This window comes from Sinocyclocheilus grahami, unplaced genomic scaffold (assembly GCF_001515645.1).
Source record: "Sinocyclocheilus grahami isolate Dianchi unplaced genomic scaffold, SAMN03320097.WGS_v1.1 scaffold616.1, whole genome shotgun sequence".
Classification (NCBI taxonomy): domain Eukaryota; kingdom Metazoa; phylum Chordata; class Actinopteri; order Cypriniformes; family Cyprinidae; genus Sinocyclocheilus; species Sinocyclocheilus grahami.
Window position 1 is genome coordinate 777,506 of NW_015505795.1, and position 27,503 is coordinate 805,008.

Genomic DNA, 27,503 nt, shown 5'->3' on the forward strand with positions numbered 1-27,503 from the left:
GATATATATACACTAATACTAATAAATAATAAAATTGATTAAAAACAAAATTACTAAAACATTTTACAAAAAGTAAACAGAAAATGGAAAATCTTCAAAATAAAAACAAATTTAACATTAATAAAATCTATACAGTATCTTTAAAGTGTCAAATATCCATATTGTTAGTTTATATAGTATTTAAATAGTGTTTTGTTGCACTTCATTTTTAGGTAATATTTTTGACTTTTTGAATTTTGAAAAAATTAAATATACGTAAAACAAGATATATAGACACTGTAAAAAAAAATAAGAAAACTAATAAAAATGACAAACACACAACAAACTTACTAAAATTTTAACAAAAATGAAAAGGAAAAAGAAAATGTAAAATATAAAAATAAAAACGAATTCAAAAGTACTATTACTTTTGTACTATTGCTATTATAAATTATATTAGAAACTTATGTTACTATATAAGTACTATGACTATTACTTCAAAAGTACTATTTGTTGTAGTGCACTTTTAGTCAGTATATTTGTCTTGAAATTGCTATATATACTGTATATGTATATACAAGATTTTTCAATATATCTTAAATCAAATTTATTTTTAGTACCTCACAAATAGTTTTGTTTTAAGCACAAATCTAACCAAATTTAGTGCTTTGTGCTTGTTTTTGCAGTCTTTGGATAAATCATGAACAATAAAAGCAGAAGCATTTATAATAGTCAATTTTGATTTGATGTTTACTCTAAAGTTTGTATCATTGGGTTTTGTTAGCTCTCATTTCTCTCTCTTGTACCTCAGCTGACACGAGTGTGTTGAAGCTCAACATGGGAGTGACTCTGGCAGGAATCCACTGAACACAGGGCGAGATGGAGGGCGTGTGGCGCAGCCGTCCCACTGAGCTCAAAATGGTCCCAGATGGGCTGTGACAGGTTTGACGGGTGGCCGCAGATCTCCGGTGGCAGTGTTTCCAGGGGGAGGATTATTTTGGGCTTCTGGTGAGACTGTGTCCTCGGGCACCATTTTGCACATTTCTGAGTTGCTGGTGTGGCAACAAAAATAAAAGGCAGCTAATTGGATTCTATCAGAGCCACACAAAGCCCAGAGTAAAGCAGCACTGGAAACACACCTGACAGATTCATGTTAATCTTCTGAGCTCAAAGGTTTATTAAGAATTATTCATCAGCAGAAACATTCAAGCATGAACAGCAGCAGCAGAAAAGCTGTTGGATGATTGAATGAAAACTGCATAGAGCTGTTGCAAAGGCAATTAGGTATTCGGCTATAAATATACTTTTGTCTTGGTATCATAAAACATAGTAGCCTTAGAATTATCTTTCTAAAAATGTTGGCTATTAAAAATTCAGCTAGTTTCAAGTAATAATTTCACCCCTTTGGATAAATCATGAACAATAAAAGCAGAAGCATTTATAATAGTCAATTTTGATTTGATGTTTACTCTAAAGTTTGTATCATTGGGTTTTGTTAGCTCTCATTTCTCTCTCTTGTACCTCAGCTGACACGAGTGTGTTGAAGCTCAACATGGGAGTGACTCTGGCAGGAATCCACTGAACACAGGGCGAGATGGAGGGCATAGCGACCCCTAGAGGACGCAGTTCGAAGTTCCCATGAAAGGGAACTGCAAAGAGCTGTTGCAAAGGCAATTAGGTATTCGGCTATAAATATACTTTTGTCTTGGTATCATAAAACATAGTAGCCTTAGAATTATCTTTCTAAAAATGTTGGCTATTAAAAATTCAGCTAGTTTCAAGTAATAATTTCACCCCAAAAGCTAAGGGAAAATTTTTAAAAATATATATACAGTATATTATGGGCCATTTGGATTTTTTGCATCATTTCATTTTTCATGACAGTTTTCATCTCAAATTCCCATTACTGCAATGCCACAAAAACAGTATTAAGTTATTCTAAAATTAACTTAAAAATAATTTTCATTCAGATCCTGTTTAGTTGAAATAAAGCTTGAAATAAATTAAAATATAAATGTTACACAAAAAGCTTTAAAAACTTTAAAAAAATGTTTTAGTGTTTTACAGTAAATCTAATGAGAATTACTACATATATATATATATATATATATATATATATATATATATACTGTATGTATTTAACATTACAAAAAACATTTTTTGTTAATTGAAATAAACCTCAAATAAAATATAAAAATTAGAGGAAAAACTTGACAAACTTAAATTAAAGAAATGAAAATGAGAAATCTTGCTTTGAAATATTTGAATAATATCTGAAGACAAAAATTAATAAAAAATAACAAAAGCACATAACAAAATTACTAAAATGTAAACTAAGATGAAAAATAAAACAGACAATAGTAATAAATACTATAATAGTATATAAATAATACTAAAATAACATTGCATAACAATTGTATTTAAATTGTAAAGCATGCAGTTACACATTATGATTTATTGTAATGCCATTATGTTGATAAATACAAATACTGCAATCCATTTAAAAATACCTGTATTACAGTAAATTACTATTTAGAATAATAGAAATTGCAAAAGAAATTTTAAATGCAAAAGAAAAAAAAAACTAATTTCAGTGGGATTTCATATATATATTCTTCATTCATTTTTTCGTTTTATTTTATTTAATCAGGGACAATGCACATTAATAGTACATACAATATGCAAAATGTGACAGATTTAGCCAACACTGGCTAATTTTCATCCATAGTCTCTTTGTCATAGTTTTTTTTTAGTCATAGTTGATGTTAAGGACAGGAAGAAAATGTAAACAGAATATTAATACACCACATTAAGAACAAGGAGAAAGTATGAAAACGATCACAATTTTGATGGGTCAATAACCAAATTTTCAGCTTTTTTGAGAAACCACAGTGTCCTGTTAAATGTTTTAAATCTTTCCGCTCTACTGGGAGTCTATTCCACTCATGTGTTCCTCTAAAAGCAAAAGATAATTGACCAAAGGTAGTTCTTCTTAATGGCACATTACCATCACCTCTAATACGTGTATACCGTCCTGTTATCTGATCAATGTAATCCTTAAAAACAGGTGGAGCAAAACCATTTAAGATCTTAAAGGGGTCCTATTATGCTTTTTCACTTTTAGTCAATGTGTAGTGTGTATGTTTGGGAATAAAAAAGATCTAGAAAGTTACAAATCTCAAAGTCCACTCCAAAGGGAGATATTTCGTTTTTTTTAAATCCCTTTACAAGAACTACAACGAACGGCTCGTTTGGACTACAGGGTTTGGTTTCCGGGCTTTGTGATATCGTAAAGCGGCTCATTAGAATATCATTAAAATAATTCCCGCCTACAGAAATTGGAATGGTTGGGGGGTGGGGAGGGCGAGGTTGTGGTTAGAACGCTTGGTTGAGTGAGTGCATCAGACGAGACGACGAAGACGACGATGAAGAAGAAGTGCTGCTGCAGAGTTAGTGCATCAGGCCAAATGGCGGCGCCGGTGTGCCTACACTCATAGAAAATAATGTATTCGAATTTTAAAGACGTGGCGAGACGCTGCGCTTCTCGTCCAGTGCACGACTGCCTGAAATGCTGTTTTTTTCACCTCCGTGCCCAAATGTCTTTGTTTGGGCTTCCGAAAGCGGATGATGTCAGGAAACAATGGTTGCAATTTATTTTTTAACTCTGTTCCTGAGCATTATAACCCCAATTTGCTATTGTGTGCTGCGCATTTTACTGAGGACAGCTTCCACAACATGAGGGAGTACAGTGCTGGATTCGCCAAAAGCTTTTGTTGAAAGACGGAGCAAGGGGCGTGGCAGTACCGAAACACCGTCTAAGCTGTTCGCCAATCACAACGCACTGGGACAGCGAACCAATCACAACACATTTTGTTTTTCGGAAGGTGGACCTTCATCAAAGCCGGAACTAATCGAGCCGTTTGTGCCAGGCTGGGGAGAAAGGTATTTTAATAATGTAAATTGTGAAAAATAATGTGTTTTTCAAACCAAGCATGAGAGCATGTTCTAGTACAACCCCAAAACAAAATCAAGACTTTGTAAAAGAGCATAATAGGACCCCTTTAAAAATAAGTACCAAATCAGCAAATTGAATCAAACGTTCCCAACTTAAAATAGAAAACTTAGTTAATATGCTACAATGGTGAAAACTGTTTTTTATTTTTTTTATCCAAGACCTTAAGAGTTTGTTTGTAAATAATTTCAACTGGTTTAAGAAAAGACCTACATGTTTGTGTCCAGGTAGTCATACAGTATGTGATATGAGGAATAATCATTGAATTCATGATTCAATCATTCTTCATTTTGTGGTGACTTGTGAGATGTTCGGGACAGGTTTTGTGAGATTCACCAATGAACATGTATTTATCACTCCAAATGACTGTATTCTGCTGATGCATGAGTGTGGACCGTGTCAAAATGGCTTTCCTGCTGCCGTTTTAAAGAGATGAACAAATGCTTGACGGATTCTGGTGATACTTTGACCCTCACAATTTATGAGCTGCTCCTTAGCTAAATGATGTCACAAAATAAAATCATGCAACGCTCCAAAAGCCAACAGCAATCAATACACAGATCGTCATGTGTGAGTATTTACAGGCAGAGGCTGATAGAGCAGCATGTCATAATTTCTGAGCTCTTTGAGATGATTGGATTTTTCCTATTTAAGACAGATTTTTCCTATTTAAGTGCAGTGTCAATCACATTTCGTGAGGTCAGTGTGTAAATCAGTGCTAAATTGCTCAGTGAACGTGAAATATTTTACAGTGGGGTGAGAGGCTATTTGGACATTTTCTTTGCGATACTTTGGAATATCATGGAATATGAATACGGAAATCAGTTCTTACCATGTTATGCATTAATTCATTGTATCACCACAGAAAGGCATATACGTACATTCCCCAGATTACGACAGGCATGTTTTTTTGGTGTTTTGGGTCAAAAACAGGATGTTCTGAATCAATGCAATGACATTTGTCTTCCTGACCCATCAATAGTCATTGAGATTGTGACAACAGTCAAATGCTCCCGTGTGGTTCCTTTGGAAATACATTAGCATAATGTCTGTATTTACAGTTCAGGGGCCTCATTTATAAAGCGTGCATACGCTCAGATTTGATCTTAGCATGTGTGTACTCTTAAATCCAATCAAATGTTAATATTTGTAAAAACTGGCTTTGACTTGGAAAAGTGCTGAGCATCACATCAGGGTCTGAGCAGATGTTCGCACTTTTTCTTGTTCGAGTACTGCAGGTTTTTGAAAATGTAAGCTGTTCTTGCAGCTCGCTGTTCTGATCGAATTAAAGAATATGGATGATGAATGGTGATCTTTTACATGTTAATGACATTAATGAGGAGTCGTTTGCAGGGCAGAGAGCTGAAACCATTCATTTGCGTTGCTTTGCATTTACTAGGGTTGTTCTGGGTGCTTTCTAACCTGTTGCTATGCAGTTGCTTGCAGTTGTCAAAATATCCAGAATTTATCTTTTAATGTCAAATATTAAGACGTTACAATCATCTCACCCCCCCATTTCTAGGACGTTCTGGCAGATTTTTAGCATGTTGCTAGGGTGTAGGTCAGGTGACAGCAGGTTGGTCAGGTGACGTGTGGTTTGTATTAATTTCTGGCTGATCTCGGAGGATAACGGGAGCAAATGTGTGCGCTTGTCTACAGACACCCATCCACCTGCTCACCCCGCCTCTCTTCCCATAATTACGGCCAATCAGCCAAGGGAATGCCACCATACATTAATCACCATTTCTCCCTGGACACGCCGCCAGCAGCTGCAGTCATCAGCAGTCGAGTGTGCTCACTAGAGAAAGACAAAGACACGTCATCATATGACCGAACTGAGGGATGCCCGTCTTGAGAGCTATTTATATCCATCAATCTGTGCCAGTGTACTGGGATTCGTACACTCACTTACAACAGCGTGTCATAAAGCTTTATGCTGTTTATCATGTGTGATGACTGCACATGCCTGTAGGGACACACCGCTTGCTATGGCGCTCTGGGTGGTCTTATGCATGTTGCAATGCACATGCAAGGGGGGGGTCATGGGTACTATGTAGTTGCTAGGGTACATGGGTGGATTTAACACTCTGCTATGCATTTGTTGGAGTGTTCTGGGTTGTTTGTAGTAGGGATGCACGATATTATCGTTCCAATATCGGAATCGGCCAATAATGGCTTTAAATGTAAATATCGCATTGGCCCGATATGAAAAATTATGCAGATAAGAGGAATACATTAACTCACATGTGCTCAGGGTGTGCTAGCGATTAGATCAAGTCAACAGTGCGATTATATCACGTCAGCATTGTGGCTCATTCTTGAAGCAAAGTTTTGCCTGAATGGTGTTTGGATTCACTGTTTTGGATTTTTGGAGTTTTTCCTCCTCTGTTTAAAAAAAAATCTCTGTCCACATGAAAACGCAAACGCATGCTATGAAGCACTGTCAAGAGCATGCCAAACCAACAGGTGGCGATATAATCTCAACTGTAAAGCCATGTTGGCCAATCAGAAGCCTGAAAAAGTCTCCAGTAGGTGGAGATAACAGCGCAGGCGCCGACATCACAAGCCAAAAACTCCGGTTTCACTGTCTACACGATAACACTGCAACCGGAGTTTTTGAAAATCTTCACCCTGGCAGGCGTTTTCAAAAATGTTCGGTTTCAGTGACCTGGTGCTGCGTTTGCTTGTGGACGAATGGCCTAACCGCGTACAAAAAGCTGCGGTTTTAAAAATAACCGCGTTCGTGTGGACAGGGCCTGAGAATGCACAATGATGTTCGGTGTGTGATAGAGTAAACATTAATAGCACGTGCAGCGGCAGCCTCCCCAGGGTCCTAAATACCCGCTTAGTAAGGAGTTTTAATTCCGTAGGGGCCGCTGTTGGCCTACTTCTAATAAAATAAAAGCAAAATACACAAATAATATTTAGACTGGGGTTTATTTAATCAGAAACAGTAATTGATGCCATAAAATCATGAGTATGTTTTGATTTAAAGGTCAGAAGCTATAGTTTGCATGAACAAAAAAATCACAAACATGACACTTAAATTAAATAAGTTTATATATACTGATTTATTCATTAATGTGTAATATGTAATTTTTTAAAAACAAATTATGATCTCCAAAAGATTTTCAAAATGTTTACAACTCTTTTGCTTTAGACCATTTACAAATGTTAAATCTCAAAATAAAATGTTAAGGTTACCACTGCATCTTTCTGAAAAAAAGAAGTGATTAATATATAGTTTATTTATAGTTATTTTCAAATCTTCAATGTACTGTCATTATAAAATAACTTTATTATTGTTTATTTAATTCTAACAAATAAGTTCTTGTTAAAAACTAACCAAGATTAAAAATAATTATATATCGGTATCGACATCGACCATCAGCCAAAATTAGATTTCGGCAAAAATCCAATATCGTGCATCCCTAGTTTGTAGCATGTAGTTATGCAGTTGCTAGGCTGTTTTGGGTGTTTTTTGGTATGTAGCTGTGCAGTCGCTAAAGTGTTTGTAACATTTCTTTGCTGTTGTGTGGGTGTTCAGGGTGGTTTTTAACATGCTATGCCGTTGCTAAGGTGGTTTTGATTGGAGTAACATGTTGCTGTGCATTTTAGATAAATAAATAAAAACATTCTTAATATAGTTAAACCAAGGTAATCATGAAATAACCATGGTTTTGCTACACTAACCATACTTTAATCGTGGTATTTGTCGTAAAATTATGGTTATACAAATGGTAATCTGTCCGCCCAAAAAACATGGTTACAACACTTTTCTATAATAAAATCATGGTTAATTGTCTTAAGGGATATTCCTATGCAGTTGTTAGAGTGGCCTGAATAGTTTTAGAATATAGATAGTCTGTTATGCTTTGCTTGCAATTTTACCATGAAGTGGCATGTTTTAGCATGTTGCTAACTTGTTTCTATCATGTTTTAACATGCTTGCTGCTAGCAGGATTTGGTACATTGCTAGCATGTTTTAACATGTTAAAAGCATGATTTGACATTGTTACAATAGCATGTTTTTAACATGCTGTTAGCATGATTTGGCACATTGCTAGCATGTTGTAATGTGTTTCTAACATGATTTGGCACATTGATAGCACATTTTAACATGTCTAACATGATTTTGCACATTGCTTACATGTTTTAATGTTTCATTGCTACCATGTTGTAACGTGTCTAACGTGATTTGACACATAACTAGCACGTTTTAACGTGTTTCTAACATGATTTGGCACATTGCTAGCATGTTTTAACATGTTTCATTGCTAGCATGTTTTAGCGTATTTCTAACACAATTTGGCACATTGCTAGCATGTTTTAACATGTTTCATTGCTAGCATGTTTTAGCGTATTTCTAACACAATTTGGCACATTGCTAGCATGTTTTAACATGTTTCATTGCTAGCATGTTTTAGCGTATTTCTAACACAATTTGGCACATTGCTAGCATGTTTTAACATGTTTCTAACATTTGACACATTGCTAGCATGTTTTAACGTGTTTCTAACATGATTTGGCACATTGCCAGCATGTTTAAACTTGTTTCATTCCCAGCATGTTTTAACGTGTTTCTAAAATAATTTGGTACATTTCCAGCATGTTTTAACTTGTTTCATTGCCAGCATGTTTTAATGCGTTTCTAAAATAATTTGGCACATTGCTAGCATATTTAAACTTGTATCATTGCCAGCATGTTTGAATGTGTTTCTAAAGTAATTTGGCACATTGCCAGCATGTTTAAACTTGTATAATTGCTAGCATGTTTTAACGTGTTTCTAAAATAATTTGGTACATTGCTAGCTATTGTAAATTTGTATAACTTCCATCTTGTTTTAACGTGTTTCTAAAATCATTTGGCACATTGCTAGCTTATTTTAACATGTTTCATTGCTAGCATGTTTAAACGTGTTTCTTCTAACACAATTTGGCACATTGCTAGCATGTTTTAACTTGCTTAATTGCTAGCTTGTTTTGACGTGTTTGTAACATGATTTGGCACATTGTTTGCATGTTTTAGCATGTCAGATTTCTCAAGCCAACCTAAATAGCACAGTATTTTTGAAGTTGATGCCCCACTGCTAAATGCCAACACAGTGGGTGCGAGCGGTAGCGGGGGGGTTCTGAACCGGCTTCAAAGCTTAAATCGATTTCGATCATCTATCAGATTTACCCTGTGTGCAGTGGCAGCGAACAGCAGACCCCACTTACCCCCGAGTACAATTAGCCCACAGTCTCAGGAAGTCTCCAACACATGCTGCAGCGGAGACTGTAAGAAACTGTAAACAATCACCGCTCTACTAGAGACTTTAAGAGGGGATCATGTGCTAATATAATGAAGCTTAAAGATGTCACTTCTTATTCAGATTTACTTGCCCGCTGTGAATAGAGAGCCGGAGCACACTTGAAGGATTTAATGTTATGTTGTGCGTGTCCCTCTGGAGGGGCCGTGTCAGGATCAAAGATCTTCTGGAGGGCAGGCTTTTCTGGAAATCATTTATCTTCTTGAAGACTAAAGAAATTTGTGGAGAAACTACTGACACACATAACTAGATTTGCATGTCCTGAGGGAAAGAGCAGTGTTAAAGATTTAAGCAAGCTTAGGCTTTGTGTTCTACATAAAGGTAACGCAAAATTTGAGTCTTTAGGCGCTTATGTGCTAAAGCTATGCTACATCTGAGAACCCTGCAAATCATTGATTTTAAAACAATGCTGCATCACAAGTAAGTCGGTTTGGGAAAAGTGGCACTTTGCCATTTGACCAAAAGTTGTAGCCATCCATTGGTTCCCCACAACACCCTGGCATTCTAAAAACTTCCCAGGCCACTCTAGGAACTGCTTAGCAATTTGCATAAAACCACCCAGAACCCCATGGCAATTGCATAGTAATATGTTAAATCACTCAGATCACCCTAGCAACTGCATAGCAACATGCATTAAACCACCCAGGACAGCAAAGCAACTGCATGGCAACATGTTAACAAACACCCAGAACACCATAGCAACATTTTAAAAACCACCCAGAACACCATAGCAACATGTTAACAAACACCCAGAACACCATAGCAACATGCTAAAAATCACCCTGAACACCATAGCAACTACATAGCAACATGTTTAAAAAAAAACACCCAGATCACCATAGCAACATGTTAAAAACCACCCTGAACACCATAGCAACTACATAGCAACAAGTAAAAAAAACACCCAGATCACCATAGCAACGTGTTAAAAACCACCCCACCCAAATCACCCTAGCAACTGCATAGCAACGTGCCTAAAACCACCCAGGACAGCATAACGTCTGCTTTGGCAACCCCCCACAATACCCTGGCTTTGTGGCAGTGAATTTGTTGTTAACAAAAGAGAAGTGTTTCAAAAGAAACGTTTCCCTGCAGTTTTCCGTCAAAATAAAAAGTTTTAAAAAATGGTTAAAAAAATATACCATAAATATTACTATTGTAATTGCACTGTTGTTATTAGAAGATTAAATTAAGATTATGAAATTTATATAGAAATACTATATATAGTTCAATAGTTATTGTAGGGATATTTTTTTATTTAAGTGTAATATGTTTTTTTTTTTAATAAATAAGAATATTAATAATTATAATCAAAATTGAAATGAGATGTTCTCCTAATTTGTTCTGCCTGTTTTCCTTGAAATAATACACATACAGCTGCATTGTAGTAAGTTTTGCTCATGCAGACGCCGCCCTAGGTGTGTTGTGGTTTTAATGCGAAAAGTGGCACTTTGCCATTTGACCAAAAGTTGTAGCCATCCATTGGTTCCCCACAACACCCTGGCATTCTAAAAACTTCCCAGGCCACTCTAGGAACTGCTTAGCAATTTGCATAAAACCACCCAGAACCCCCTGGCAATTGCATAGTAATATGTTAAAATCACTCAGATCACCCTAGCAACTGCATAGCAACATGCATTAAACCACCCAGGACAGCAAAGCAACTGCATGGCAACATGTTAAAAACCATCCAGAACACCCTAGCAACTACATAGCAACATGTTAACAAACACCCAGAACACCATAGCAACATTTTAAAAACCACCCAGAACACCATAGCAACATGTTAACAAACACCCAGAACACCATAGCAACATGCTAAAAACCACCCTGAACACCATAGCAACTACATAGCAACATGTAATAAAAACACCCAGATCACCATAGCAACGTGTTAAAAACCACCCCACCCAAATCACCCTAGCAACTGCATAGCAACGTGCCTAAAACCACCCAGGACAGCATAACGTCTGCTTTGGCAACCCCCCACAATACCCTGGCTTTGTGGCAGTGAATTTGTTGTTAACAAAAGAGAAGCGTTTCAAAAGAAACGTTTCCCTGCAGTTTTCCGTCAAAATAAAAAGTTTTAAAAAATGGTTAAAAAAATATACCATAAATATTACTATTGTAATTGCACTGTTGTTATTAGAAGATTAAATTAAGATTATGACATTTATTTTAAATTTGAGATGTTCTCCTAATTTGTTCTGCCTGTTTTCCTTGAAATAATACACATACAGCTGCATTGTAGTACGTTTTGCTCATGCAGACGCCGCCCTAGGTGTGTTGTGGTTTTAATGTTGAATTAATTATCATTGACTCTGCATGTATTTAGATGAATTAATCCAAATCTAAAACCCAAAACCATCATTAACAAATAATATTATCCCACAACATATCATCAAAATCATATCACTGACATGATAATGACTCCTCACAGACTGGAACTCTTTCCTCGTCAGTGTGTGTTGGTTGTTCAGCCCACACAGAAACAACCATCAGCGCTTCAGCCAGAGCTCAACTAATTACTCTACAGATGCAATTCACTTGTTTCTCATTTCCCCTCTGGTCAACTTGTTGGATTTCTATTATGTTTTTCCCATAATAGCATTTCTCTTGCCCATCAGCACATTCGTATTCTTGTTTTTATAGTGTTTCTGTGTCCTGTATATATTATGAGCATAAAGGAATTATTGTGAGATGATCACATCTGTAAGCATATGTCCGAGGATGCAGGGAAACACTGAAGATTATTCTGTCAAATCATTGTAAATCGAACTACATTTTTACATAAACATTGTGGAATAATGCTATTGAACTGTAAATAAATAATTTACAGTTCAATAGTATTATAGTGATATTTCTTTATTGGCTTATTTAATTGTTAGAATATGTATGTACATTATGTATGTATGTATGTATGTATGTTAAATAAATAAAATAATTTTATGCACATAGTCTCATGGCCGATACATTTTCTGAAATAATTTGCCATGGGGTGTCATTGTCAGTTGTATGTCCTGTCTGTAGCCATTCATTGGATATTGCACATTTTACATGCAGAAAAAGCATTTTTATAGCACAATTTCTAGCACATTGCAAGTAGCAAGCATCCCAAAAATAAATCGCTTGAATGTGACATGCTCATAATTACAACTTCAGAAGGAAGTAGGGTCTTCTGACAAGCACTTGAATGCAGCATATAGATGAGTTTCATCTGTGTAAACACAGGAGAGTTATTGCATATCGTTGTGTGTCATTCATCATCTGTTCACGCTCATGAGCTTATAAAACTGCATGACACAGGTGAAAGATATGACAAGGTACTGTGTTCCAGCCAAGCATTAATTCCAATGTGAAATGAGAAATAAGAAGAAGACTGAAGATTGAGCCATTCATCTTTGTTATTGTATAGCTGCGTGTGCATTTATTGTTTCCACAGCAACAAAACGATTTTCATATAGGAAGCAGGCACAGAGAATATATTAGCAATGTTATACAGTAGCTTATGTAAAGCAATTTACAGTACACTAATGCTAGGAATAATGTTTCCCCGGAGCATCATGGGACGCGTGTTGTCCTGATCAGGACTGTGATCAGTAAGAGCTGCTGTAGAGCTGTGCGTTGAGAAACTCACATGCTGATGAAATATGAACCATGAACGCACTGGAAGTTGTTGTTGATTTGCGTAAAAGCATCTGCCAAATGAATAAATGTAATCACATTAGAAGAATAGTTCCAAAATATATTTTATGGGATACCTGTTATACTTTTTTTTCCAGAATTCTTTGATAAATAAAAAGTTAAAAAGAACTGTTTATTCAAAATAGTAATTTTGTGTTACAATATAGACTAAATTATTCTTTCTTTTTGAAGGATCACGTGACACTGAAGACTGGCGTAATGATGCTGAAAATTCAGCACTGCATCACAGAAATAAATGATAGTTTAAAGTATATTAAAATGGGAAACCGATATTAGAAATTGCAATAATATTTCACAATATTACTGTTTTTTCAGTATTTGTGTTGAAATAAATACAGCCTTGATGAGCATACGAGAGCATTATATGAGCATAAGATGAACATTAAAAAAATCATACTGGGCCCAAACTTATAACTTACTCAAACAAATATATATATATATATGTATATGTTTTTAAAAATGATAAAATAATTACGTTATTTTATAAGTGATTTATATTTTCTATTAAGCAATAAATTGTGTATAAACAATTTTACACACAACTTAGTATATCTATAAGTGTGTAATATAAATCATTTTAAGACATTACTTTGCATTTGCACATTTTTCTGCAATTAATCTTATATTAACATAATATATTTATATTATCATAATTTTTTCATTTTTACACTGAATCTCCAAGAAGCAACTTAAAGATGGAATATTTTAAATGTGTGTTTAATGGCATCTCAGTTATTAGTATAATGGCATTTTTACTAATTTGCCTATTATTAATGAAGGCCAGTATCATATATCAGTACTGCTACTGATGTTTCTATTAAATATATTTTCTGTCAGTTTTAGCCATTAATTATAGCCATTCAATGTTACAGTGTAAACCATTTTTAACATTTAATAGGCTTTAAAAAAAAATTATATTTACAAGTATACAAATATAAAAATGTTTATGTGTGTGTGTGTATATATATATATATGTATGTATATAAATGTCTGTATATGTATGTGTATATATATAATTAATATAATTAATTAATTTAATTAAATAAGTGTTTTCGTTTTGAATATATTTGCTGTGATGCGCAGCTGTATTTTCAGCATCATTACTGCAGTCTTCAGTGTCACATGATCTTCAGAAATCATTCTAACATGCTGATTTGCTGCTCAATAAACATTTCTGATTATTATCAATGTTTGAGCCACTGTGCCGCCCTAGTGTGTGTAAGACATTTGCGTTATGTTGATGTTGTTATATGGACTGTGTTTTCAGTGAGTGTAATCAGGCCAGTGTTCCAGACACTTCCACATGTCCAGACGACAAACAGACACATAATGACCTGCTCTCCCTTCCGCCGCTAACAATATTCTGTGCTGTTTGAGCCAATACTAACAGCTCATTTGTTTTCTTTTGTTTTAACAGGAAACTCATCTCATCCTATGCTATATATAATTAATATAATTAATTCATTTAATTAAATAAGTGTTTTCTTTTTGAATATATTTGCTGTGATGCGCAGCTGTATTTTCAGCATCATTCCTCCAGTCTTCAGTGTCACATGATCTTCAGAAATCATTCTAACATGCTGATTTGCTGCTCAATAAACATTTCTGATTATTATCAATGTTTGAGCCACTGTGCCGCCCTAGTGTGTGTAAGACATTTGCGTTATGTTGATGTTGTTATATGGACTGTGTTTTCAGTGAGTGTAATCAGGCCAGTGTTCCAGACACTTCCACATGTCCAGACGACAAACAGACACATAATGACCTGCTCTCCCTTCCGCCGCTAACAATATTCTGTGCTGTTTGAGCCAATACTAACAGCTCATTTGTTTTCTTTTGTTTTAACAGGAAACTCATCTCATCCTATGCAGAGGAAGGACAGAGACCTCTTTCCACAAACAAACACTCCGCTTTAGCCGTCCAAAAACAGCCGAGCAAACAGAAATGCTAATGAATCAGTCAGCTTCCAGTTCGAGCCGGCGATTCTACAGCTGCAGGCAGGTAAATAAATCAACCCAATCTCAGCGTTCTGGAGGAGGCAGCGATTAGAAAAGCTGTTCCACAGCAAAACTGACTGATTGTCACAGGCCTTAATAATTATTAGTAGTAATCGTTGGACAGCTTCTCTCAAGAGTCTGCTGCTGTAGGTCCAGAACATATTCTAGACTAGTAGCACTAGTATTTAGTTAAGTCTGCTTAAAATGTTTTGATTCTGGAAAAACATCTTACAACAGTAAGTCCTTATAAATTATAGAAAAATGGAAAATTAGCACAATGTAGAAATAATGTGTGTGTGTGTGTGTGTGTATCCATGGCCATTGAAAATGAATGAGGTCTGGGTTTGGCTTAAAGGGGTCATATGATGCAATTTAAATGTTTCCTTTCTCTTTGGAGTGTTACAAGCTCTTGGTGCATAAAGAAGATCTGTAAAGTTGCAAAGACTAAAGTCTCAAATCCAAAGAGATATTCTTTATAAAAGTTAAGAGTCAACCACGCCTACCTAAAACGACTCGTTCTAACACGCCCCCACATGTCTACGTCACTATGGGGCATGGAGGAGAAACATTAATGTACAGTATGTGGAAAATAATGTGTTTTTTGAACTTTAAACCGCATAAACACATTTCATCACACCAAATACACAAAATAATGTTCTTTTTAGCAACATCATATGACCCTTTAAGCTATAATAACCCTTACTATTAAAGCTCATTATAGACACTAAACACTTTAAAAGAGACAGACATGTAGATGTTTGTGAGAGATGTTTTCTGTTTTGGAGGAATGAACATTGTTAAATTATATCATATTGCACCATCACTATCGTTTAGGAGTGTATCATTTTATCAGTTGTTTATTATTCATGCAACAATACATTTTAGTTAACCATTGCTATATAGATAACTTTGTCTAGTGCTCTTATGAATGTTGTTAGCATGACTTTGTGAAAATTTAACTATTATAGGCCTACGGAAGGAAATGTTATAGACTTCTTCATGGCTAGTGTTTCCATATTTCATTTCAGTCGTATAGCTACTTGTTCTACAGATCTCTGCACCACTGTTTTGGTAGCGTTGATGTAGTTTTTGACAGATAATGTCATGATTTTTTTCGCCTTACAGAATGTGGTATCCTTTCAACAATAACATGTCCGTGGGCTCTTTTGATTAATTGCTGGCGATCATTGCAGTGTTGCCAGATATTAAAACAAATAAATAATAAATAAACCAAAAATAGTTCAAATCTTTTGTAAATAAGATAAGATAAAGATATCGCTATGATATATCGATTTGATACCCTAAACTGCAATGTCCCACTTTATACACTTTCTAAAGTGTCAAATTAAGTAGAAAAGACCAGACCAAACGCGTATAATAACTGGATCTAGCAACACCGAGGCCTGCGCCCTCACTCACAACACACTAAATAAACAAACAAATCCAAATTAAAAAGATTTTAAATCTACATGGATTTTCAAGTCTTTAAAAGTAAATATGATTTACAGTATGTACTCTTTATTAAATGTTTATAGTAACTTTAAGCATAAGCTTTTTATTGGATGCGTGTTGTGTGTATTTATAAAACTGTTTGCTTTCAACGATGTGGCAAACTGCACTGGAGAATTATTATTATTATTTTTTATGCAAATGGTTGATCTATTTGTCTTGTTCATTCATTTTCACACAGGTATTGTTGCATCACTGAATATATCCGTGCTTCCCACAATCCTCTGGTCCAGTCGCTCTTCAGCGTCGCTAAATGGCACAGGTGATTTCTTTAAACATGACAGATCTGGATCTTCACCTCCGACTGTCTGTGCAGATTATTTATTCTTATTCTGTGATGAGATGCTCTCGTCTCACCCGTGACCCGCTGTACTGTAGTCTGGTACTGAGATACAGTGTGCTTGCCGAGGCACATGAAATACAGTAACATTCTCCGTCAATGGCAAGGAAAAACCAAAGCACCACAGCAGAGAAAAATCAAATGTCTTTAAAACCTTGCTTGTTTCTCCTAGACGAAAATGAAACCACAAGCCAATGGAGACTTTTGCTCAAATCTCCTACTTCTCAGATGTTTCTCCCAGTAATATCATATGTCTCCTAGAGTTTAAGAAGTGATCTCAATTTTGTCTCAAACTAAGAGGAATTTTATGAGAAACATCTCAAACATAGTTATTTCCTAATTTCTTTTTGGTAGAGACATAGGTCTCAAAATGATTTGTTACACATATACATGCTGTATACTAACGTGTGTGTAAAATTATTTATTTATAGGAATTATAATAATAATTAATAGAAAGTATAAATTATAAAATAATGTAATTGTCATTTTTAAAACTGTAAAAAAGTGTAATTTTTACACAATTTTATATCATTTTCACATTATGAATATAATTTAAAAATAGGTATATAAATAAAAAATGTAAGTTACAATTTATAAAGGCAAAAATTTATATACATACATTTTACATAGTTTTAAAAATGATACAATTATGATTTATATTTGCTATTCCCCATTAAATTATAAGTGTAATATACATAATTTTAAAACATTTGTTTCTGACAAAGAAGAATCTTAGGAGAAACATCTGAGATATAGTTAGTAAATCAGACGAGGCATTTGCAAGTATTGTTATTTGGGGAGGAAAAATACCATGATGCATTGCAATAAGCTTACTGAAAAAGTGCATTTAAAAAAAAAAAACATTGTTTTAATTAAAAAACAAACAAAACTGATTTTGACTTCTGACTGTTTTATTTATTTAGAGTACTGCATTATTAGCTTGTCATGCATTTATCAGACTCTACTGACAGTATGGCAGCTCACCGGGCATTCATCAACAGGTTGATTTGATTGAAAGATAAATAATCATTGTACAGTGACTCTGCTAAAACCTATCATATCTGTTACCTCAGTTTAATATTATTTACTAACAAGCTCATCTACTTTGGCACAGTGTGACGGGAAGAAGCTGAAGCGCTCCGAGCTGCCGTGAGGTACAGTACCACACCAAACAGCAGAACACAATTAAATCTGGATTAATTACCTACAGACACGCTGATATTTGAGCGTTTGGAGGGAAGCCCAACGTGAGTAATCATCTAGAGCTGTAGAGATGATGTGATGCTGAGACACAGCAAGAATTTTCTAATAAGCTGCCTGGCAGGATTCAGAGCCGCATGAAACACAAAACACTGCCAAATATGTTGGGTATGAAGGTTATGAGTCTTCATGTAATCATGTACAGACATTTGACCTCCTTCAACTTTTTTTCAAGGATTTAATCTCAAGGAACAGTTCACCCAAAGAATAACTCATTGGCTTTAATAAGTTCTTACTGTAATCGTGGACAGTGGATGCATGCTGCAAATGAGATTTCATAAATACTTTGTGTTGCAGAACCAAATTGAGTAAAGGTCAAAAAATCAGTAAAGGTCTTTCATTTTTCAGCATGCTAAATGTAGTATTTATTTAAAAAGGTTAATATGGTGTATGCAAAAAAAAAAAGGCTAGTCACAATACTTGCATTTGCACAGAAATATTAGTCTTTGTGTAGAATGAGTAAAAGACTCTGAAATTTAAATAATCAATGTTCCTCAGGTATTCATACCTTTAGTTAGATTATGATTTCATATCTGAATATCAAAATCAAATCTGAATATATTGCATATATGGAAAATGCTATTAACTATGTAATACCCATTCAAATTAATAGAAAATATAAATAAAAATAAAAATGTAACAAGTAAAAATAGTATTCTAAAATTGTATGTCTACAATCATTTTAAAAATGTCAATATTATTTGTATGATTTAAATAATATATATATATATGTATCATTACTTGAAATGAAATAAACGTGTGTGTGTGTGTGTGTGTATACATACAAATTAGCAAATTTACAGTAGTATGTTAGTATGCTGTTAGAGTATGTTGTCTGCATATAGAACATTTCATATGTGTGTGTGTGTATATACTGTATATATTTGGGCTGCTAGTTTAACGCGTTAACTTAAAGGGGCCATATGATGCTACTAAAAAGAACATTATTTTGTGTATTTGGTGTAATTAAATGTTTATGCGGCCGCTTCATTACTGATATCAGCTCATCTCCAGCAAACGGTGCAGAGTCTTTGTGTGTCGACTTCCAGTCATTACAGACTTACAGCGCCAATGAGCCGTATCACAAACCCACATCACGCTGCTATTGTTCCTGGAGAAATCCGCTTTCAGTGTCTCTCCGATGCCAAGACGTGCGTCAGAGCTTCAGCTCGGGTGTCTGTCAGGATTTGTGCTGTAGTTCATTCATCAGCGTCAGATATCCACCAGATCCAAACGGGCTCCATACATCTTGTGATTCACCAACAATCTTGTCTGGTTTATTTGTGGGTAAACAAATAGCAGAATCAATCTGACAGTCGTTTGAGACATGAATTGCTGTTGAAGACCACAATCACAGTGTTATATGTGCTGATGTCATGTGTTTCTATGGGAATAACAGAAACCGCACAGTCAGTGTAAGAACTACACAGCACTCTAAAGGGTTAGTTCACTCAATTGATGTTATTGTGGTTTTCCAAACCAGTATGACTTCTGGTTTCAATACAAAAACAGCATTTGACATTGACTTCAGAAGACTTGAAATATGTGACCCTGGAGCACAAAACCATTCATAAGGGTCAAGTTTTTGAAATTGAGATATATACATCATCTGAAAGCTGAATAAATAAGCTTTCCATTGATGCATGGTGTCTCAATCGAAATACTGAGAAAATTGCCTTTAAAGTTGCCCAAACGAAGGGTTTAGCAATGCATATTACTAATCAAAAATTAAGTTTTGATATATTTACAGTAGGAAATGTACAAAATAACTTAATGGAACATGATCTTTACTACTAATCCTAATTATTTTTGGCATAAAAGAAAAATTGTTAATTTGGACTCGTACAGTGTATTGGCTATTGCTACAAATATACCCGTGCTACTTATGACTGCTCTTGAGGTCCAGGGTCACATATAGTACAGTTTATAGCATGGTGTAAATTCAGTTAGTTTACATGGTTGACATCTAAGTGGTAAGAAAACCCTAGTTAAGATGACCAATGAACACCGTTTAAACACAATGGAGAAATTCTGCTGAGCAATAACAGTTTTCTCTTGAATGCATCTGTACAAATGAAAACAGTCTGACATGGAAAGAAAAAACTTCACATTATATTAAAATATGGTTAAACCTGAATCTCTGAATGAAAATGTAATCCTGATAAACAGTCCCTTCATTTCTTCAGTCTGTAATGCAGAGTGTGTGTGTGTGTCTGTGGTAATGTTTCATCTGATCGTCCAGCAGCACCTCATCACATCTGACTGTATGGAAATCTGATGCTTTTATGGTTTTGCACTGAGAAAACGCATGCGCTCCGTAACAATTCCTAATGAAAACAGAGACGTGTTGAGAGTGTTTAAGCCTGTTAACACACAACTACAGATCCAACCAAACCAACAAGAGAAACACACTTGGAAGACAGAAGACAGAATCAAATCTGTTGTGAATTTGATTAAGCTTGTCAGAAAAATATCATGCAGAGAAAATATTAACGGCTGCTAAAAACTTTTGTTGGTTGTAGCAATGAAACATCCAAATTTTGACTTCACTGTAAAAAATACTGTTCTGGATTGAAACAACTCTTTGCATTGGACTAGTTTTGAGGCCTAGATGTGTTAGACTTCACATTTTCAACAAGCACCGAACACAATTTACCACGTAAACCCAACTCTCATACATTGCATGGCAGAAACAGAACTCAACTGAGTGAGCTATTATAATTACTGTAGATGTAAAAGTAACGTTTTTGAGCTTGAAAATTCATGTTGATGTTAATAAACAAATCTCAGCACTCGTGCGTTTCCCAAAAGCATCATTAGTTAACTATGGTCGAATACAAATATTCAAACAGATGATAAGCCTGAGATATTTTCTGAGATATCTTTTAATATTAAGCGAGTTTTTATATCTGCATCATTTTTTGTTTATGCTAAAAATGAGGCAGAAAAATAATTCTGTGAATGATAAACTTGTATTCAAATTCTTTTCTAAATTAGAATTTTTTTTCACAGTACAAATATCTAAACATTATTAAATCAACATGGTACATTTACTTGGAATGCAAAAGATGCAAGATGAGAAGTCTTCTTTTCTGAATAACTGAACAAAAATTAAGTGATTTAATGAAAAAATAATAATAATAATAATAATCGGCCATTATAATAATAAACCCCATTGGCAGATATTTTCTCTCATCTTATGTAACTTTGCATCTGGAATAAATGTTTTGTAGTACAAATATCTAAACATTCATAAATAAAGAGACATTTACTGGAGATAAACATTAGGTAAGTCGTGTCTTGTTTTCTGATTAATTTAACAAGAATTAAGTTTAAACTTAAAATGAGAAAAAAATATCAAATACATAAACTTTTCTCATTTGAATTATTATTTTCCACTGGCATTTTTTTCTTTCTTGTTTTAAGCCTAAACTCGTGTGTAATTGTGATACATTTATTAGAAAACCAGTCTTACTATCCTGTGTCATTTTAGTACAAATATCGAAATATTCCTGAATCAAGATACATTCACTTAGAAGGCAAAATGAACAAAGTCTTATTTTCTGATAAATGTATCAAAATTAAGTGAGTTTAGGCTTAAAACAAGAACAAATAAATGTTAAACTTCAAAAGTTTTCCTTTGAATTAAGTTTATTTTCTGACTCTATTGGCTATTATTTTGATGAATAAATAAGACAAGAATTTTTTCTTTTGAAGTAATTCTTTGGGAAAACCAGGCAAAAATACAGAGGAAGAGCATAATTTCTTGCAGTGTGTACAGTTAGACAGTTATTACAGGTAAAATAAGACTCATTAACCCTTAAGCTGTTAATTGATTAACACTTAAATGTTCTTCTGGTCAGTGAAATCACATGGAGGTGTGCGAGGAACTCACTGGGACGCAAACAGACCAGACTCAATCCGCATCTTCTACACGAGCACCAGAGAATGACCCTGACTTGAGGAGAGCTGATGGAGTCTGCCGTCTGAACCTGAGCTGTAACTGAAGCACTGCTGAGAAAGCATCAGTTCAGACACCGCTCACACGCATGCAATCACAAAACACATGATGCTTCCTGCAGAAAACAGCTGCTCTTCTCCAAGAAAGACGGCATAGAGTCCTGCATATTCCCAAAGCACTTTTAAATGAAGCCAAACCTTTAATGATCTTTATTTTCCATTTTACTACTTATATCGAAAACGTAACTCTGCTTTAAACTTAGCCACTTTAATTTCATTAGAGATTTAAAAAAATAGAGCTACAAAATGAATGCAAGCACCTCAAATCATTCGATGATCTTGAGATTTTGCAGGACTTTGCTTAGTGCTCAGATGTTGCTCTTTAATAGTTAACGAGAATCAATGTTTCATTTGGCTATCAATTTCTCTCCCCTTTAAAAAAAAGAAATGAAACAAATTATTTAAAAAAATATGACATAAAAAAAAGAATAGACGTTTCATTTGGCTATCAATTTCTCTCCCCTTTAAAAAAAAGAAATGAAACAAATTATTTAAAAAAATATGACATAAAAAAAAACCTAATAAAAAAGCAAAAACAATCAAACGAAATAACTAAAATATTAGCAAAATATTAATTACAAATATTTCTAAAATAGGAATAAAAATATAGTATCTCAATGATACTATATCGCTGCACTGCAAAAAAAAAAAAAAGTTGGAAATAAAAGAAAATATTTGAATACATTTTTTTTAGTCTTCATTGTTACTTATTTCTTTGTAATTAATTGTTACATTTACTAGCAATTTCTGAGTGAACATTTTTATACTAATTTGTTTCAGTGTTTCTCAGACATTTCTCCTAAAATTCCTAAAGCGAAAGAAAAATAAACTCTTGCTGGGGAAAAGACTTTAAATCGATGCCCTAAAGAGCTATTTAACCAATAATGAATTAATAAAGAGCACATTATTTAATCAAAAATGCAGTTTGGTTCATTCAGTGATGTTTGGGGACGTCGCAGCCTAATGGTTAGAGAGTCAAACTCGTAACCCAAAGGTTGTGGGTTCGAGTCTCGCAGGGATTGTAGGTGGGGGGAGTGAATGTACAGCGCTCTCTCCCACCTTCAATACCACGACTGAGGTGCCCTTGAGCAAGGCGCCGAACCCCCAACTGCTCCCCGGGCGCCGCAGCATAAATGGCTGCCCACTGCTCCGGGTGTGTGTTCACTGCTGTGTGTGTGCACTTTGGATGGGTAAATGCAGAGCACTAATTCCGAGTATGGGTCACCATACTTGGCCACATGTCACTTCACTTTAACCATATTTCTGACTTGAATACAATCAGCTAACTGCTACCAAAAATCAGTTTATGCTACCAATTTCAGGTTAGCATTTTTCAGTGCTGGAGAAAAATAATTGAAATTTTAAAGAGGTGCTTTTTTTATTTTTCCTATCCTGTGGTGCTTGCAATCATTGAGGACATCCCAGATGTGGCTTATAAATTGAGGTTTCCTACAGAAAACACCAGTGATGGAAAACAGAATGGCAGATTATACTTCCATAAACCATCATTTGGATGGCATGCGATAGATCAATCATGAAACAGGGCGATTCTGGAGATCATAAACCAAATCTGGACACCAAAGCCTCGACTCGGCCACTTTAGCCATTGTTTAAACTCCTGCGGCTCCAAACCCACCCAGCAAAATGACCCCCATCAGAAGAGCCTCCAGCAGTTGGGGATCCCATCTGCCGCACTGGCACAGACAGCAGATGCAGATGAAACATCTCCATTAAGCAAGACTCTCAGAGATCCACCTCGTGTCTGCTTCTGCGGCCATGTTGTGTGAAGCCCAGCCGGTCTGGCAGCCCGGATTTGCCTGAAACCGTCCCAAAAAGCTCCAGAGAAGCAGCAGAGGCCATCAGCACAGATAATGAAGACAAAACACACAGACGCTCGGGTTTAGCTTCAGCACACACACGCATACGACCACAACCTCCTGCCAAGAGAGAAGAACCACCCTCTAATACGAGCCCTGATGCAAATTAGCCACAAAAACTGACTCTTTTGCCAGATTCTGATCTGATTGGCTTCATGCAGTTTCTATGAATTGAAGCTTGGGAGTTTGATCACCTTCTGAGCTTCTACAGTGAGCAACAGCTAGGAGAATTTGCAGATCTAGAGTGATTTTCCTCCGCATGGAAGCGCATCAAAGCAGTAAACTCTGTTTCACGCAGACTTTTTAATGCTGCAGATGCAGAGCTGGCAGGAAACAATGCATCACGCATGCAAATATTGATTATTGCTTCACATGCTCAGCTGACCGAAGATGTGCTCTGATTGATCTGATCACGACGCTGCAGTGCAACCGCTTTCCTGTAATGCAGATGACTAATAACTCATTATATAAGAAAAATGTCACGTGAAAATAAATGAATAGGTTTAAAATAAAACTCAATAAAAAGACGAAATATTGAATTTAATGGATTTATTAAATAAATCTGAAAAGTCATAATTATTTTTAAATAAAAATAAATGACTAAAACAACATTAAATATTTTATTTTAGCAGTCCAATTGTTTTCCTGTAATTAAGGGTTTCATGAGGTTCAATCAGAAAAAAAGTCAAATTAAAATAAATGATTAATTTTAAAATGAAAACAAACAAAATAAAACTGTTACTAAAAAATAAAACATTGAATTTAATTCATTTTATACTTCAATAATTAAATCAGAAATATCACATTAAAAGCAAAAGCAAAACCAAAGCAAAAAAAGACCTACTAAAAAGATAAAATATTTAAATTAATGATTTATTATTTTAATACTTGAAAGAAAAAGTCAAATTTAAATGAATCATTTTAAAATAAAACAACTACTAAATAAAGGTGAAGTATATTTTGACAGTCCAACTGCTTTGCTCTAATGTAGAGTTTCACAGCGTTTGTCAACTGATGAAGAATAAATTAAATCAGACAAAAATCGAATTAAAATAAATAATTACATTTCAAAATAAAACAAACAAAACCAAACACTTACTAAAAAGATTAAATATTGAATTTAATTAATTAATTTAATATTTTAATTAAATGAATGTCATGTCATGCAGCCATTAACCGAGAACAGTGAACGTGAATATGTTGTTAAATTACAGAAATATTAAAATTCTAATCTCAGGCAGACCTAAATATTTTAGGTCAAAAGTATTCCACTGATAAAAAAAGTTTGGGAACTCTTGCAGTAATGCAAAGAAAAGGTTTTAGAAAGAAGCTTCCTTCTATTTTATGTACATTTAGTTTTTTATTTTTATTTCAAGATTCTTTGATGAACAGAAAGTTCAAAAGAACAACATTTCAACAGAAATCTTTTGTCACATTATAAATGTCTTGAAGAATAAAAGTATTCATATCTTTCCAAAACAATTCCCCCCAAACATTTCAAAGCTAGTGTATTTCAGCACAGAAAAGGCTTAGAGAGCAAACTGTTTTGAGAGCGACTACTGCTAAAATAACATCACCGTGATATAAACTCTAGCCTTTAATCAGAGTAGATGCCATTCTTAATTCCACATGAATGAAAGCAAGGTTATGAACAATGAAAATATATCTTTCCATAAACTTTATGAAAACATGGCTGTATCTCGGCCCTTAAGACATTGAACAGACGGTCTGTCCCTCACAGCCTCGCTCTCATCCATGTCAAATAAACATGTCCAGCCTGATTAATGTCTATGTTAACATCAGCGCTGCTTTTAATACAGTCAGAAGCTAGCAGTCTTGCGGTTGAGCTTCATGAGGGAAAACCACATGCTGTTTGAATCACAATCTAGCGAGAGCAGCTCTAGCTGCTGTCTGGAGATCCAGTGTCTATATGAACACATGCCAACATGCATGGCATGCTTCTTACCCACAATCCTTTGCGGTGGAGTTGTGCACCACACCCGAACAGACTTTGCAGGAAACTCATCAAGAAATATATGATCCTCATTCTGAAATAGAGCAACATACAAAATGAATATTTCAGTCAGAGAAGCAGCATCTGTTCTGCAGTCTGGATTTGCATCTGCAATCGCCATTTCTCCACTTATTTTATAGACATCTGCTGTAGAAACTGTTTTCTCTTGTCTTAATGAAGCAGACAGAGGTCATTAAAGCAATAGTTACCCAAAAATGAATATGATACACACCCTCGGGCCATCCACAATGAGTTTGAGATTTGGAGAAATGTAGCATTGCATCCGTGTCTCAGTAATGGATGCTCTGCAGTGAATGGGTGCCGTCAGAATGAGAGTCCAAACAGCTGATAAAAACATCACAATAATCCACAAGTAATCCACACCACTCCAGTCCATCAGTTAATGTCTTGAGAAGCCAAAAAGCTGTGTGTTTGTAAGAAACAAATCCGACTTTAAGGCGTTTTTAACTTCAAACCGTAGTTTCCGGCTAAAATACGAGTCCATAATCCATAAAAATGCTTCCTCCGATGAAAAAGTGGTCTGAATCAGAAGAGAAATCTGCACAGATCAAGCACCGTTTACAAGACAAAACAGCTCTAAACAAATATGTGGCTGGATTTTGATGTGAGAGATAACAGGAACTTTTGAGGAACTTTTTCCACTGGAAAAAGTTATTATGGACTTGTATTTTAGCTGGAAACAACGGTCAGTACGCCTCGATGGATTTTTTTTTTTAACCTTGAAATTTCAGTTTCAAAATCATTTTGATGGTACACTGACTTTTTCTTCCCCAAGCATCTGTTCTGGGAGTTTGTATGGTTGGAGAGCAGGGTCAATTCCGAGGAAAGAGCAGATTGCTTTACAGCAGCATTCAACAAATGCGCGTGTACAGCTGTACTACACTGTAATTACAACAGTCAATTCCGCTCACTTAAAGGGGTCCTATTATGTTTTTTCACTTTTTTAATTTTAGTCAATGTGTAGTGTGTATGTTTGGGCATAAAAAAGATCTAGAAAGTTACAAATCTCAAAGTCCACTCCAAAGGGAGATATTTAGTTTTTTAAAAAATCCATTTTCAAGAACTACAGCAAATGGCTCGTTTGGACTACAGCGTTTGGTTTCTGGGCTTTATGATATCACAAAGCGACTCATTAGAATTTCATTACAAATAATTCCCGCCTGCAGAAATGTGAATGGTTGGGGGGTGGGGAGGGGCGAGGTTGTGGTTAGAGCGCTTGGTTGAGTGAGTGCATCAGACGAGACGACGAAGAAGAAGTGCTGCTGCAGAGTTAGTGCATCAGAGAAAACTAAGAAGAAGAGCTGCTGTGCTGTAGCGTCAAATTTTTGGCATGTCTAGAACAGCGGTTCTCAATTCCAGTCCTCGCGTACCCCCGCTCTGCACATTTTGTATGTTTCTCTTATTGCTTCATACTTTTGTTATATTTGACTGTAAGTGCCCTGCGAAGTGGACATTAC

The 27,503-nt window shown here is 35.1% G+C and overlaps 1 long non-coding RNA gene across 1 annotated transcript; it reads left to right on the top strand.

The window, feature by feature from the left end:
- The first annotated feature begins 14,862 nt into the window (after positions 1-14,862).
- Positions 14,863-18,020, top strand: LOC107557726 (uncharacterized). Its single transcript, XR_001605423.1, has 3 exons — positions 14,863-15,009; positions 16,696-16,776; positions 17,969-18,020. It is a non-coding gene; the product is annotated as an uncharacterized lncRNA (long non-coding RNA).
- Positions 18,021-27,503: the final 9,483 nt, after the last annotated feature.